This window comes from Panthera leo, chromosome B3, assembly GCF_018350215.1.
Source record: "Panthera leo isolate Ple1 chromosome B3, P.leo_Ple1_pat1.1, whole genome shotgun sequence".
NCBI classification, from domain to species: Eukaryota; Metazoa; Chordata; class Mammalia; order Carnivora; family Felidae; genus Panthera; species Panthera leo.
The window spans coordinates 79,006,500-79,023,334 of NC_056684.1; positions in this window are offsets into that span (position 1 = coordinate 79,006,500).

A 16,835-nucleotide genomic window follows, 5' to 3' on the forward strand; every position below is an offset into this window, starting at 1 on the left:
ATTATTCTATATACTGTAAAGCATGGAATGTGAGCATGACAGTTGTGAGGGTCCAGTGTAAACCAGGAACCTTGTATTTCTGATCGCACTTGGTAACCATCTTGGAACCATGAAGGAAGCCACTATAAGAATGAAGTTAGCCAAAAAAAAAAAGAAAGAAAGAAGAAGAGGAAAGAAAGAAAGAAAAAGAAAGAAAGAAAGAAAGAAAGAAAGAAAGAAAGAAAGAAAGAAAGAAAGAAAGAAAGAAGAGAACAAAGTCAGTGTGAGGAGAGAAGCAGAAAGATACATAAATAAATTTTCTTCAGATGGAATCATGACTAAAGCCTTTCCTACTTCTGGTTTTTATGTCATATGAAGTAATATATCTTCTTTAATATTATTGCTTGTTTTAGTAAGATTTTCTGGCATTTACAAATAAAGACATCGTACTTGCTATACAACGTTGTCCTAAAGTTGGGGTCTTATAAGTAATATACCCTAAAACATAGGACGACTGGGCCCAGTGATGACAGCTTGTGAAGTTGGTTGGCCTCATTGTAATGTACTTCCAGTGTTTCCCAGCTCTGTCTAGAGGCTCAAACTATGAGCTCACTGAGGCTTTAACTCTAGGATACTTCCAGGGAAAATTCAGGATTTTAAATTATGTTGTATATAAGTGGGGTTCCAAAACAAAGTAGAGGGTATACTCAACTGAACTTTTGAGAACTTAATGAAGAGACATTTTACATAGGTGTGGACAAAATTTATGGAACCAACATTAGATCTGAAGCTCCCAGATAGTTTACAACAATTAGAAGCCATGAGCATACCTTGGGCCTGTAGGGTTGAGGGGAAGAAACAGTGTTTCTGAAGCACAGAGAAAGTGAAAGCTATAAAGGAACACGACCACCACAGAAATTATGGCAAACCTGATTCAGAAGGGTAGAATTACTTCACCATTCCTCCCTCCTCCCATGTGCCTGTCTCCTGTGATTACTCTTCCTGGGAAAATCACCAATTAATTACTTTTTACCAAAAATGATCTATGAAAGAATGGGAAGGGGAAGGGGAAATGAGAAGAGAAAGAAAGAAAGAAAGAAAGAAAGAAAGAAAGAAAGAGAAAGAAAGAAAGGAGGGAAGGAGAAAGAAAGAAAGAAAGAAAGAAAGAAAGAAGGAAGGGAGGGAAAGAGAGAGGAAGGAAGGAAGGAAGACAGGAAGGAAGAGGGAGAGAGTAAGAGAGAGAGGGAGGGAGGGAAGAAAGAAAACAAAAAAGGGAGAAACTAAATTGTTGCTATAACTAAGAATATTCTTTTGATTAGGAATATGTTTCTCTGTAATGTTCATACTTAAAATTTGAGTATGACATTTGGAAACTCCATTGCAAAATTTAAAAAATGAAACCACACTGGGAGGTCATGGGAAACTAGATTCCTCTAAATACAGTTCTTTAAACATCACTGGGGTAAGGAAATCATTTAAATAATTTGGTTTACCTTGCATTTTCTTTCTAGATTCAGTTGTTTTTAAGATCCATTGTACACAGTCAGTAAGAACTTGAAGGCGTGTGATGTTTGTCTGATCCACTGAATAAGGATCACAGGATCTGCATAGACCTTCAACACAATGCACAGATACATTTTTAAAAATAAGACCTAAGCATGCTTTCCACACAGTTCCTGACTTAGCTTTATTCCATCTAGCATGGTTTCTATACCCTTATGATAAAGTCCATCACCCCATGCTATAATTGTCTCTACTTCCCTGCTTCCTCCATTAGATGATTCCACAAAAGTTTTATTCATTCTTCATTCACATTTCTAAGTGCTTCCAATATATAGCATTAGTAAATTCTCAATATATAAAAAGATTGAGTACATGACTGATTAACATGTTCTCGAAGTGAAAGAAACTGTTTTTCATGATGCAATTCATATTCTGACTTAAAAACTGCCAGAGGTTTGGGATTATCCTGAGAGACCTAAGGAGGAAGAATTTTTAAAAATAATTTTATAAAACACAACAAAGAAATTTCCTACAAAATATTTTTATATTCATGAGACCAAGAGTTAATGTAAAATACACATAATGCCGCAACTCACTAGAGGCTCTTCTTTCTGTAGCTGCCACCTGACTAGACCACATCTCTTAAAATCAAATCCATCCATTTTGTAAGTTTCATTTTTCTATAGCTGAGATTACAATCTATCATTTAGAGAGAATCTGACACCTAGATAAAAGCAAGCACATAAAAAGGAATCGAAACTGATGCAGAAGGGAAAAAGTACAAATAGGCTGCATTTCTGCTAGTTAAATGACATAGTTGGGAGCGGAGGAGATAGCATGAGAAAAAAAAAACTTTTTAGGTCATTTTTATCAAGTTATTTGTAGGTGAAGGGACATCTGAACATCAAAATTTAATCATATCTTCTAAATTCATTGTTCTAAAATCCTTCTTTCCTCTTCCCTGCTATTTTGTGTATTTGTTAAGATACTCATTCTTTAATGTATTAATTTCATATTTGCTTTAAAGATAAGAGTATCCAAGGGGCACCTGCGTGACTCAGTCAGTTACGTGTCTGACTCTTGGTTTGGCTCAGGTCATGATCTCGCGGTTTCAAGCCCCATGTCAGTCTCTGTGCTGACAGTGTAGATCCTGCTTGGGATTCTCTGTCTCCCTCTCTCTGCCCCTCCCTCACTCTCACTATCTTTATCTCTCTCAAAATAAATAAATAATAAGAAAAAAGATAATAATATCCAAGATGTCTGTTTACTATGTGTAAAATCTAATCACAAACCATCACTCATCATCTTACCCTCAAGTAATAATTATCACGTACATCTGGTACGTGATGTACCTATTGCCTATGCTTGGTAAACATGCCCATCGAAGTGTGCTTACACAACAGTTGAGAAAGTTGTCCCCAGTACTGAAAGCTGAATGTTTCCCATCTTGCTTCATGTGTGTAATGAAATAAGACATAGATATAGGGAGTCAGGAGACATGGGTTTTTGTTTCTGGTTCCATGAACATGTCACTTTTCTAGACGGCATTCTCTCTTCTGTGAAGTAAAAGGACTTAAGGGCTAGATGCTTAGTCAAAGAAAGATGTCCCTTTCTTTGACTTACATAATCTATCCTTTGAAGTCTTCTGTGAAAAATAAGAAAATGGAAAGACCATATCTATGAGTGGTTCCATTCCTGAAAGAACAGTTTTAATTGTTTTTCCTTATTAGTTGCAGTTATTTCTGCAAATATTATAGCAAATAAGATGGAACAAAACAGACTCCAAATATTAACAATGTTTCCAAGTTTATTAAATTAAAAATTATTGGGTTGATCTTATTATACCATTTGTGGAGAAAAAACCAGTACAGTTTGGTTGTTGTTGCTTTTTTTAATTTTTGTACTTTCTACCCATTCTCTACTCCTGAAAGCTATTATATCTTCACTGTGAGCAGCTTACATACTTGTATAACTTACCAGATGACAAGGGCTGTCCTCCCCCTCCAATTCTGTCCAAGCACCTGATGTGAGTTTTCAGTGGTACAAAAGTTTACTCAGTAATTCAAGGTGTCAGATGGTGTTATTTTGCCTTTTGAGTACCTAAATGATAAAAAGAGAGAGTGGACCAAAAGTCAGGCATGCTTCCAACTAAACCATTATTATTTGCAGTTTGGCTAAAATTATGCTCAACCTCAGCAAACCTGTATTTATTTACTAATTTTTAAGCAATTCTTTTTTAGTGCCAGCAGGTTTCTAACACTACATTCACTGAGGTGTGCCTCACACGTTTGAGAGCATCTTGAAAGGTTTTCTCCCTTTGTAAGCTGATCAGTTGAAACCAGGATTGGTTATGATTTCCATAGAATTTCTTATTGCAACTGAGAACCATAATCACAAACATCAAGGCAGTAAATGCTGCATAGATAGGAAAGCTTTTAATAGCTTAGAAAGAAACAAATGTGTCAAATTATTCAACAGGATGGAAAGTACATCATAAAGAAGGAAGGGAGAAGGAAAGGGAGAGAGGAGAGAGGGTGCCGTCTGTGTTGTGATTTGCCTATTGGAGCTTGCCATAAAATCTACATGCCATTCTTCCCACCATCGATGCATCTGATACCAGGGAGTTTGCCGGATGATATCGGCCAGGGAGCAAAGCTACTTTACTGCAAGTTAGACTTGATGCAATCCCCTTGTCAAAACAGCAGCCTTTTATGTCATCTTTGTAGGTCAGAGGCATTCAAATATGTGGTCTGTAGTGCATTCAAAGCCCGGTGAGGCTTACAAGGTACTGTGCTGCTTTTTTCATGATGCACAGCATAAGATGTAATAGAATGTTTCAAGATGATGCCTAATGCTGGTTGCCCCCGCATCAAGTTCAGCTGTGTATGGTTTATAACGTTTGAAGAGGTTTTTTAGGAACTAAAGAAGAAAGACACTGATCAGCTCAGAGGAATGAAATGACACTTTGAGTAAAAAAATACATTTTATAACTTCTCATAATTAGTTACAGAAGGCCTAAATTAACACTTAAGTAAATATGTGTACATAATGAATGTAGACACTATACACCTAATTATAAATTTATATGTAAAATACATTGCATAATTAATTACATTTGTGTTTAAAGTAATTGTTATGTGTATATTAATTTAGACATATATATTTTTAATTTTCAAATGATCTGCCTTAATCTACAAATAATTGAGGATTATTTAACCAAATAGATATATAACATAATGAAATACATTTTTAAATTAAAATAAGGATAAGAAAAACTATAAATGAGACATTTTTCAAGCTCAGAAAAATTTTAGAAAAAAAGTACCTAAATGCAAAACACAAGTTCCTATTATAAACCCGAAAAGGCATGTGTGGTCTATACAAATAATTATGCACTTTTGTAAGAAAATGGTATGCAAAATCATAGTCTTTGGCCTCCTTTATTTTTTTACTCCCTCATCGGATTGCCAGTTCTTGGGCTCTGCACTGACATTTCCTAGAAGCAATCAATGGAACTCAGATTCCCTTATATCCACAGCTATTTATTTTTACTACACTATGAGAACTTTATTACCAATACTACTCTTCTTTATCTTCTTCTCCTAGTGCCTTTCCTGACTCTATGGTTTCCCCTTGTACCCATTTCCTGCTGCTGTCAATGAAGACACTGAATGTTATACTTTTTCTTTGGCTACGTACTAGCTGTTTCCTCGTGCTTACAAAAGCAATTTTCTTCCGGGTCATGCTTCCATCAATGGCTTTATTGCTCACTTATGCTTTTGTCTTTCCTGTTGCTGTAAGCTGACCAGTTTAACTTCAGCCAGTCATGAATGCTGGTTCTAAGTCACAAAGTAACTCGTCACAACTTCCCATTAACAGGTTGCTCTGTTCTCATTTGAGAATCTTTATGAATCTTTACAGTTTGCTATAACGCAAAAGGAACGTTCTTTTCTTGATACCCTTATAGTGGGAAGCAGGAAGAAATAGCTTTGGGGAAAAGGAAGGCTACTCAGACTCCCTAGGGAATTAAGTCCTCTTTCTTCTTATCCCTTAAAATTTTCCTCTGTCCCTTAAAATTTCTTGGTAACTTCCAGGCTCATAGCAAAAGCTCCTGTAACTGTGGCAGTATGTATCTGTCCCGAATTGAGGTGTGACTTCCAATACATTAAAGGCAGACTAGCTACTGAGGGACAGCTTCAGACTTTTTAAATTTTCCAGCAACTCTGTCACTCTGTCTCTACTTCCCAAAAATACCCACTGAAGTATGTAAACTGATAGTTCCAAACTTCACACAAATTTTGTTATAGTTCACAGTAAAAAGTAAAGAAATGCACTATATAGATAAAATGCTTAAAGTCAAAAGTCTAAAAAAGACCAAAGGAAAATTTAATTATTGAATGGGAAGCAGTTGTGTGTGTGTGTGTGTGTGTGTGTGTGTGATTATGAATTGAAGAATCTTTAGTAAAATAGAAGCAGAGCTTTGGAGCACTTGAATGGCTCAGTCTGGTGAGCATCTGACTTCAGCTCAGGTCATGATCTCATGGTTCGTGAGTTCCAACCCCACGTCGGGCCCTGTGCTGACAGCTTGGAGCCTGGAGCCTGCTTTGGATTCTGTGTCTCCCTCTCTCTTCGTCCCTCCCCTGCTCACACTCTCTCTCTCCCTCAAAAATAAATAAACATTAATTTTTTTTTAAAGAATGAGGACAGGGGTGCCTGGGTGGCTTAGTCGGTTAAGCATCCGACTTCAGGTGAGGTCATGATCTCGCAGTTTGTGAGTTCAAGTCCCGTGTGGGGCTCTGTGCTGACAAGCTTGGAGCCTGGAGCTTGCTTTGGATTCTGTGTCTCCATGCCTCTCTGCGCCTCCCCTGCTCATGCTCTGTCTCATTCTCTCTCAAAAATAAGCCTTAAATTTTTTTTAAAAAGCAGAGCTTTGATTTAGATTATGCACATCTATTCATGAAATTTATTCAGCCGCTCTTTTATAGAGGTGTGACTATAATTTTACATCTTGTGAAGGCAATTAATTTAGTACCTTAGTCCCTGCAGACGCTATACCATATTCCTTTGGTTTCCATAAAGTGATTCAACAATCATTTTTGGAGCACCTAGCATACATCAGGCCCAGGCTAGATTCTAGAATTACAAGGACGTACAATACATGATACCTGCTTCACAGAACCCCAATCTTTCTAAGCAAGCGGACATGGCTTACAACACACTCTTCTAGAATACTATGACAGAAGCATGCCCAGAGGCCATTGGAGCATCCCACAAGACAGGACCAGATTTTTCTGATGGATCTCGAAAGCCTCCATAGATCTTATACACCTCCAATGTATATATTAGGATGAAATTTCCTTTCTAGGCAGTTATGATTAAAATCCAACCATTTGAATTGACTACTTGCATGAATTAGGCCTTTTAAAAATAGACTAATCTTGATGTAATCGTGAGTTCCTAATGAAGTTAAAGCGAAGGTAGAACATCATCGTTAGTGATAAAATGTCACCCAAATGTATATTTAGGGACTATGTCTCAATGGGATCATTTCTTCTACAGCTTTGAAAATGCTGGTCTCTAATTCTGTAGAATGCTAGTAGTATTGCATTTGTAGCCATAACACAGTTGCAGAATTCCAAAAGGACTATTTTGTTCCATTTATTATAGTAAAAAAGAAATCCTTGCTGAATATAAAACATTGCTGTTTTGATTATGTGAACTGATTGTGTGTAATTTTGCCGCTTCTTTTTATGTCATCATGTCCATTGAATCCCTTTTAAAGGAAAATCATTTTCTAGACTAAAATGTTATCCTAAGAGCAGCTCTACTTTTGCTGACATGATTTTGATTAGGAAATTTAGATCTTCACTCTATATGAATACATTAGAAGAGGATTACTCTGATCGAGACTCCACAAGAGAGCTAAAATATACCACAAATAAATAATCAAGCATCTTGTATAAATTTAAAAATAAATCATGTATCATAAAGTAAAAATGGCCAGTTTAGGCTCAGAAAGAACACAGATAGCATTGCTAATTTGTAGCAGAGTGAATCCAGTAACATGGGTTTTTAATTAGATGGCAGAAACAGTAAGGTGACAGGGCTGAGAACAGGTAAATCATCCAGGAATAGCAAAGCACCGAGCACAGAGCCAGCTGGTGCAGAACTGCCTCGTGTCAGAGATCCGCGCTGCGTCCTGAAACGGGAACTGTTCAGACAGTCTGTCGCACAGCTGTTCTTACTCGGAAACAAACAGCCAGGTCTGGTAGTGCTATCACTCTGCAGGTACTATCATGACAGTAAAGTTTCTAGGAAGGACTGGGTATCTCAGGGAGATGAAAAAAAAAAAATCAAGCCTAATGTAAACACCAAAAAGATGTGTTTAAAAATACCTCCTTTCCTCTCCTTTGGTTTATCTATCGCATTATGGATGTCAATTGAATTATTTAGTCAGAACTATATTTATACCACCAGATTTGGGGTTCTCAAGAATTTGGGGCTAAGATGAATCAGAACAAAGTTGTCAGTACTGTTTTTGAAGTTGAACATGATCGCAAATAAACCGTGGGATTTTGTTTTGCATGGAGCTATCAATATGGGTAAATACATTGTTTAAAAACGTTTGAGAAGGAAGGTATTTACAATGTTAACTCCTTTTCCTTTATTAACGCTTTTTTTAAGGTTTCAAAAGACGTTTTATTTGCTGAGACCCGCCCCCAGTACTAATCGAAACTTACAAAATTCATTAAAGTTAGAAATAACATGTTGGGGTGCCTGCGAGGTTCAATCAGTTGAGTGTCTGACTCTTGATTTCCACTCAGGTCATGATCCCAGGGTCGTGGGATCTGAGCCCCTTGTCAGGCTCCGCGCTGAGTATTGGGCGGGCTTGAGATTCTCTCTCTCTCTCCCTCTGCCCCTCTCGCCCACTTGCCCTCTCTCTCCCTCTCTCAAATAAATTTTTAAAAACTAAAAATAAAAAACAAATATTTAGAGAAGTTCAAAAGATAGAAAGTCCGTACTTATGATATAATTAATTAAAAAAAAAGTGTTTTTACAGGAAAGAAAGAGAATGACTTTGTGAATTGGCACTCAAACAAAGCAAGTTAAGAGGACATTACCCCAGTTCTATGGACTTAATTGCAAGCCTCACAGCCAAATCTATATTTTGAAACCCTAACCCCCAGTGTGACTCTCTTGGGAGATAGGGCCTTCAGGAGGTATTAAAAATTACTCAAGGTCATGAGTGGGGCCTTAATCTGATAGAATTTGGTGGCCTTAAGAAAGGAAAGAGCTATCTCTCTCCATCTTTTTGGTGAGCCCACAAAAATGAGGTCCTGTGAGCACTCAGGAAATGGCAGCCATCTGCAAACCAGGAAGGGTGATCTCCACAGAAAGGGAAACCTGCTAGACCCTGACTGTGGACTTTCCAACATCCAAAACTGGGAGAAAATAAATTTCTGTTGTTTAAGCCACCCAGTCTACAATATTTTGCTATTGCAGCCCACACTGCAATACACCCAGAAAAGAAGGGTGTATGAGTCACAAGGACTGGGCTGTGAGTAGGTGAGAACTGCTTCTGAATGTTCCTGAAGTAGCAGTGGGGCCAAAACAGTCCAGCCAACATTGCCACAAATTTAAGACACTTGTCGTCTCCCTTCCTATTGATGGCTTTGGCTTTAGTTTGTCAGTTTCGTTTTGTTTTCTTGTGTGTTTTTGGGTAGGAGGGAGCTGTTTGTTTAACTTCAGCTTGTTGTATATACAAATGGAAACATTTCAATTGGGTAAATTATTGGCATTTCAGCCATTTTGTTTGACAAAAACTATCTTGAAGAAACAAAGAAAATCATCTTTACCAAATCTGAAAAATAATCTTTTATTGAGTATTTTCTATCAATGTCTTTGATGATTCTTGGTAATTTTTATATAAAAACAAACCAACCTCCTATAGGAAATAAGTCCATTACTTTATCAAAAAAAAAACCTTCCAGGGGCACCTGGGTGGCTCATTCAGTTGAGCGTCTCACTCTTGATTTTGGCTCAGGTCACGATCTCACAGTTCGTTAGATGGAGCCCTGCATCAGGCTCTGTGCTGACAGTGCGCAGAGCCTGCCTGGGGTTCTCTCTCTTCCTCTCTCTCTTCCTCTCCCCTGCTCATACTCTCTCTGTGTGTCTCTCTCTCAAAATAAAAATAAACAACCATAGAAAGAAAACCATCTAACTGCTTGCCTTGTTGAATTGGCAGAGGCTTCACAGTGGTGTCCTTAACAATATTTCCCCAAAGACAATGTAGGGAACCAATCCATAAGTGAGATTCTAGTGAAAGGGAACACAAACGTGGGGAGCAGTTTATCTTGGCCTTCACTGCTCCACCAGTCAAGGTTCTTACCCTTTTCGTCTCTAATCATATTGGTTTTCCATATTTGCATGCATCCCAGGTACTATCACCATTCATTCAAAAACGGGTAATAAACACTGGCTGGATATTGAAAAAGCAAGAATACACAAGAAATTTGGTTGCTCTTTGAGAACTAAAAACATGAAAGGGGGCGGACAATTATGTAGGCAACTGAATTATAATATTATAAGCATTAAGGTGGGAGTATGAATATGTCAGCACTCTATGAGTACAAAAGAGGGAAGAAGTCAAAGAAGTCAATGGAAGAAATAGTGTTTGCTGTTGGCCATGAGTGACGGGTTGTAATTTTCCATAAAAGTAGAGAAGAAACCACAGATATGAATTCTTTGGTCAGCACAGATTTAAAATATGTACCTTAATTTGTATGCCTTTGTGAGGAAAAGGCGTAAGTTCTCCAATTCACAAAATCCCCTTCCCCACTTTGCCAGATTCCTGAAAGTACTTATATTTGCAACTTCTAGGATAGAATAAGCAAACTTGTGGCACTTGGAGAATGGAGACTAACACCTAGCACGTTCTGGGAACTGTAAATACTTTAATGTAGTTTAGCACACATTTCATGGAGGAGATGAGTGTAACATGATATTTGTAATAATTGCTAACAGCTATTGAGTACTTAGCATGTATCACTTTTAAGTACTTAACATGTATTAAATTCGATTACCCATCAAAACAATCTCATACAGGATTATTATTATTATTTTAGAAGAGGAAATCGAGACAAAGTATCTCACCTAAAGCCATGCAACAGTAAAGTCAAGATTTGAAGTCAGGCCAGGGTGTGAGCTCCCAAAACCAATACATACTGCAAAAAGGTAGAATGAGGGAAAGGGAATGGCCTTGAATGTCAGTTCAGGGAATTTATAATTTATTTTGTGATACTAGGGAGCCATTGAAGGTTTTTAAGAAGAGAAAAACTGCTCAAGTTTGTGTTTTAGAAAGATAACATGGAGGATGAATGGGAGAGGAGTGAAGACTTCAGTCAAGGATAATAATCTGGAAACAATAGTGACAATCTAGACAGAAAGAAAAAGAGAGTGAACAGGGCAATTACAGGGCAATCCCTCTTATTCTGGCCTCCACCCCAGTCAACCAGGATCTGGATTGCTATGGCTATGCCCCCCACTGAAGCATAATAGTTGTTCCACTTCTCCCATCTCATTCTAGGTTCAGAGTTTCTGCAGTGTGCAAGATGGCAGCTAAAGAACCTGTTACTTTAATATATGTTAATGCATTAGTTAAGCTGAAAGGGGCAACTTCACCCTCAATTCCTTCTTCAAAGCAAAGCCCATGTGAGAGGGAGTTTTCAAGGTAGAACCATTCCAAACTCAGACACAAAACAGAGTTGGAAATCTAAAAAATAGGTAGAATTTAACAGAATTATCATGTTATACCATGTAAACTAGCCATCTTTATATAAATTTATGTGTGTAGTTTTAGTCCTCACACACATAATTTCAAAAATTAATTCTCTGGATAGGCAGAGATCCTAGAATTATGTACTATTTTTTTCATCTAGCCTTTCATTTTTATTTTTGAAAAATTTCATATATATATGTATATATATGATTTATGTAAATTATAAAAGATAATAGCAAAATGAACATCTATGTGTCTATTATCCAAGCCCCAGATTTTTAAAACAGAACACTATTTATTTACTATCATGTGTTCATTATTTGTCATTTCATCTGGTAAACTAAACTGACTGAACTCTACGAATGAGAAAAGGTTTTGTGTCTGAGAACACCCATGATCAACCTGCCTCATCAAGGCTTTATTTGCTTAAAATACCTAGCAACTTTCTGGAAAAGAACTCATCTGAAGGAGACACGGAAGTGGGGGGGGAAAAGACTCAAAGATCCAAGGGTCTTAGCCAGTATTTGAGAGGAATGTGCCAGACTACCCATCACTGTCCCATCCCCAAGTCTTAGAACAAAAACCTGAACTAGCTGCTTGACTAAAATATTTGTGGGATGACAAGAGCAGAGGGCAGCAATGCCAGAGTCCTCAGCATTGATACCTCGTCATCCACAAAAAATGTTAAGGACTAACTAATAGGGAAATGTGGGAGGAGGCTTTGTGGATACTCTGGCAAGAGTCCGATTCACAGCCTTCTGAAGTTAAACAATGGCTTTACAGCAACTTCAGCTGAATTCCCCATCCCATCAGAAGCCTCTCATGGTGCTGGCATCAGAGCAAGAAAAGAGAACAAAGTGGATTCCACATAGCCTAGAAAACCACTCTGCTTTCTCAATGCACTGACTGGGACTCCGTGAACTGACTAATGTGTCTCCATATGATGAGGATTCCTTCCTGGGAGTTTGACGGGAATCCTGCTCTAATTATTTTTTAATTAAAAATATTATTTGATTTAATCTATTCTTCTCCTATATATTCCATAAAGAAGATATTAAGCCAGGATTTGTGGTAAAGAGTTTGGAAACTGATTCGCTCCTTTTTCATGGGCAGGAACCTACATTTGAATATGTCAACCTAAATGGAAAATTCTTCCAACCATTTATTTAGAGACAAATAGAACCCTGTTATCTCTGAATCATTGAACAAGAAGTAAAGGAAATGTAACTGGATTTTAGTAATTATAAAAATTTTCAGCATCATTCACAGACATTAAGAATACTTCCTTACTACTTAGTCTATCCTTCAAAATAAAGATTTTTGGACCAGGAAGAAGGGATCATTTTTTATTCAGTCTAATCTTCGCTACAATTCTCCTAGGGCCTGTTGGTTCTCATGGCTGGAGAGGGAAAAGTGTGAAGTGATGAGAAAGACTTTTGAATTCCATCAGCAACTTTTTGTTGTCTTCAGATATCTTGAAACTCTGTTTCAGATACCAATACTGTTGAACCTAGAACCTCATTTACACAAGAAAAGAGATAACCAAGAATTGGCAGGCATTTGAGCAAAATGACCAGCAAGAGGGAAACTAACGTCAACACAGTCCGTCGACCCAGAAAGGAGCTATTCCTCGCACCAATGAGATAGTGCTATTCGAGGAAAGCACTGGTAACTCTAAAATAACTTACATAATGTTTCTGAGAAAGAGAGAGAGAGAGAGAGAGAGAGAGAGAGAGAGAGATAGTTACTAAAGAGAATAACACATCTGTATTTCAAATTGAGATAGACTCAGTATCACAGTATTATAAACTTAATTTGGGAATTATAGGAGATAACAAAATATAATACTTCTCCTTAAAAAAAAAGGACAGAATCTGCAAGGAACAGACTATTACTATGTTACACAAATTTTTCCAGGGTACCCAAAACATGGAAACTTTCCAAACTGATTCACTGAGGTGTGATCCTGGTAACAAAACTAAAAATGATTGATACTCAAAAAGAGAATCTCTAGATCTATACTGCTGATAAATTTTTATAAACAAAATACTAGCAAATTGTTAAAAGCAGTATATAAAAGAATACTACATTATGAGGGAGGTTTTATCACCAAACATCAAGGATGCTTCAACATCTGGAAAACTGTTAATGTGGTATTTACGTACTGAAGAATAAAAACCATATAATTATCACAATAGACACAGAAAAACATTTCATAAGAACATTTTTGATGAAAAAAATAGTAAATTAGAAATGGAAGGAATGTTCTTTTGCTTGGGAATGGGTTATTTACAAAGTGCCTATGGACTTAAATGTAATGGAAAAGTTAGAGACACTTTCATTTCAGTCAAGATCTAGTCAAGAACACTCATGATCACAGCTCCAATGTATTGCAAGGAGTTGTTCGCTTCAGATACATAAAGGTATGTGTTGTCTGTAAAGAATTGTAAAACAGTAGCAAAACCAACTAAAACTCAGACTGCTTTTATTATTGCTATGTGCCAGCAACTCTAAATATCATCAATAACAACATATTTCTCTCTGAAAAAAAAATATGTTTTTGGTCTAAGTTTTAAAACTACTGCTTTGGTGGCTGTTTTTTTTTTTTAAATATGTCATACATATGTTTCAAATTAGTACATCTTATTATTTACCTTTTAATAACTAATATCTGGAAGCTGATATGGAGCATTCTTAGTTATACAGTCAGCCCCTGTCAGAGGGCTCATTACATTGATTGTTATTGACAGAAAGTTCATAACAGTTCAGAATTAGTCAAAGTTGCTCCAGGCATTGTTTGTGTCGAGAACCTCTATTCTGCTAAATATCCCTGCATTTAAAGAACAGATTTTAAACAAAAAATAATAATATCAAAGTGATTATAAAGATAAAGAAAGTGAACTGGACTTACTTTAATTCTGTCATTATATGAAGGCCAGGAGAAAGACAAAAGATACCGGGCTTGAATGCCTTGATCATGTTCCCTAAGAACTTGACACTTGTTCTACAGCAACGGATCAAATAATGATAATGGTTGCTATTTTATTCATCTAATTCCTTTGATTTTTGCAGAAGAAAAGTTTTTGATGTTTCAACCAAATGTAATAGAAATTTATGATGACTTTTCTGATGAAGTTATTTTGTGGAACTTTTTTTATACATACAGACATTTGAAAGCTGATAGAATTAATCCCTAAGAAACACAGACATGGACAGTATTCAATTTCTGGAATGTATTAAGAAATAGGATCTTTATAAATCACTGAAAATGTTATTCTTTTTTTTTTTTTTCAACGTTTTTTATTTATTTTTGGGACAGAGAGAGACAGAGCATGAACGGGGGAGGGGCAGTGAGAGAGGGAGACACAGAATCGGAAACAGGCTCCAGGCTCCAGGCTCCGAGCCATCAGCCCAGAGCCCGACGCGGGGCTCGAACTCACGGACCGCGAGATCGTGACCTGGCTGAAGTCGGACGCTCAACCGACTGCGCCACCCAGGCGCCCCGAAAATGTTATTCTTATGTTTAAGACTTTTCCTACTCGTATATATCCTGCTTCATGTGGGAAAAAACTTTAAAACTAAAACTAATCAAAACATAGTCTATTTACTATAAGCAAAAATGGATTAAAAAACCTAGCTATACCATTAAACATATATACCAAGATTAATTTTTCCAAAATTTAATCGACAACTGTATAGAAATTAAGGCTTGAAAATAGTAATTTTAAGGTTATTATTACTGAGACAGACTGTATATAGATATTAATTCTCCTTTTCAAAAAATACATTAATGTAATTAAACATTATTAACCAACCGATCTTTTCCTTTTAAGTATTGTAATATTTGTATTATTTTTAATATTAACTGGCATGTAAAAATGTATGAACTTCAATTAAGAAAATTTCCAATCTGTCTACATTTCTTTTCTGGCCATTATTATTACTTACTTACTTTCATGATTATTACTGGAAATAATTTTGTCATATAGAGTACAGCGTGCTAAAAAATTATCTACTCTAGATGTCAAGTACCTGAGGTATATTACTATATCTACCTAGAAACTATGACTGTCAACAGAAAAATCTCACAGAAATTATGAGAGAGCTTGGCGACATGGGATGATATTAGCTTTCCCACCAGAGCAACAACAAACTCTAAAATACCAAGTAAAAAAGTTAACGCTAAATAAGTACTATACAACCATTAAATGACATAAAATAAAATAAATAAATGAATAGGATGGGAAGAATCAATATTGTAAAGATCTAAACTCTTCCTCATCAATTGGCAGATAAGGAATCAGGTTAAGAACCAATTGGAATTGGAAGTGATTTTAAAATTCTAGTTGAATCCATACAATTTACAAGCACAACTAGCACAATCACAGTATTAATAGTTTATGTCCACTCTGAGATGGGAGATAACCAGACTAGAGCTTTGATTTCCCCATCGGTGTGATGTGGGGCTTTCATATTAAGGAAACACTAAGATGCAATCTTACAGGGGAATAAAATCTCCTGCACTGTTTTTTTTTTAAGTTTATTTATTTTGAGAAAGAGAGAGTACGACCTGCAGAGAGGCAGAGAGAGAAAGAGAGAGAGAGAGAGAGAGAGAGAGAGAGAGAGAGAGAGTCTCAAGCAGGCTTTGTGCTGACAGCATGGAGCCCGACACAGGACTTGATCTCAAGAACTGTGAGTTCATGACATGAGCTGAAATCAGGTCAGACGTTTAAACAACTGAGCCACCCAGGCACCCCTCTCCTGCACCAATTTTATCACATAATTTTAGTGGATTTCCCACCATTATGACCCTCAGTTTGAAACACCAATGAAATCATATAGAGACAACAGTTAGAGACACACACCAGTTGGCATTCACAAACACTCAAGACTGTGTCTTCAAAATCTCCAAAACCTTGGGGTGTCTGGGTGGCTCAGGAGGTTAAGCATCTGAGCGGATTTCGGATCAGGTCATGATCTTGTCGTTTCTTGAGTTTGGGCCCCACATCAGGCTCTTCACCAGCAGTATGGAGCCTGTTTGGGATTCTCTATCTCCCTCTCTCTCTACTTGTGCTCTCTCTGTCTCTCTCAAAATAAACTTAAAGAAAAATTTTTTAAACAAAATCTCCAGAACCAGTTGCATAAAAACAGTTCACTGATTAAGAACTTTCATGAAACATCATTGGTTGAAATTTCTACTGATTCTGACCTAAGAATTTTGCATTTTTCTAATGACACTGTTCTCTGGCAACACATATATATGCTAACCTCACTACATTTGGAGCCCAAAGAGAAGAAACTATTTTTAAAGAAATACATCCTATGATTTGCCAACCTCTGGCTAAGTAAATTAAAATCTTGAAATCTCCTATTTTTAGTTGGGGGCAGTCACTATTAACCTTCTAACCATATTTACCAACATGTAATTATAGGGTAAAATAGAAAATTCCTAAATTCACCGAGGATTATTTAAGATAAATACTTCCAGCATGCCTGGATGGCTCAGTCAGTTGAGAGTCTGACTCTTGATTTTGGCTCAGGTCATGATCTCAGGGTTCATGAGTTCAAGCCCTGC